A 902-nucleotide genomic window follows, 5' to 3' on the forward strand; every position below is an offset into this window, starting at 1 on the left:
GCTGCAAACAGAAATACCATTTGACCCAGCAATTCCACTACTGGGAATTTACCCCAAAGAAACCACAAATGCCACCCAAGCAGATATATGCACTCGTTTATTGCGGCTTTGTTCACAATAGCAAAGAACTGAAAACCACCATAGTGTCCATCAACAAACAAATCAATAGAGAAGCTGTTACACAATGTAATACTATGCAGCAATGAAAAACAAGGAACTCATGAAATATTATACAAAATGGGTGACCCTGGAGGACATTATGCTGAGTGACATACTTCAGCACAAAAGGACAAATATTGCATAGTGCCACTGTTGTAAAACGGGACTGACATTAAGGTTGAGGGAAGACAGAAAAGGAGGGGATGAATGACGTATACTGCATTGAAACAGATGAGGGAGAGAACTGTTCAGAAGGGATATATGACTGGGTATTATTGTCATCACAGGAGTCCAGAATGAAGGCTGCACAGTGGAATGGACTTGGGAGGAGGGATTGCATAACAACGAGAGTTTTTCTGTTACTTTTCAAGAAGAATGAATTGGAGGGGAGAGGATGGGCAGAGAGAAAAGTGTAACAATGAATGAATGGAAACCCTAAATCTTTTTAAACTTTAATTAAAATTAATTTTAAAAAGGGAAAAAAGTAAAGAGCAAAACGTGTGAAGCACCATTTGCTCAAAATGAAACTTTAACAGGCAGGAAGATTTTTCTTTTAAAGAGCAGGAAAATGCACAAGATTTTTTTTTTAAAGGGCAGGAAGATGCGCAAAAAATTGAGAACCCACAGATGAACTGGGAAGAGTAATATTACCCAGAGGAGAATGCAATTAATATCATGAAACTAAGTTCAACAAACTATTGAACAAGAGACTAATATGCACTGCAAATTACTACTCAAATAAT

This window comes from Elephantulus edwardii, unplaced genomic scaffold (genome assembly GCF_000299155.1).
Source record: "Elephantulus edwardii isolate Elephantulus edwardi_28Jun2011 unplaced genomic scaffold, EleEdw1.0 scaffold00353, whole genome shotgun sequence".
NCBI classification, from domain to species: Eukaryota; Metazoa; Chordata; class Mammalia; order Macroscelidea; family Macroscelididae; genus Elephantulus; species Elephantulus edwardii.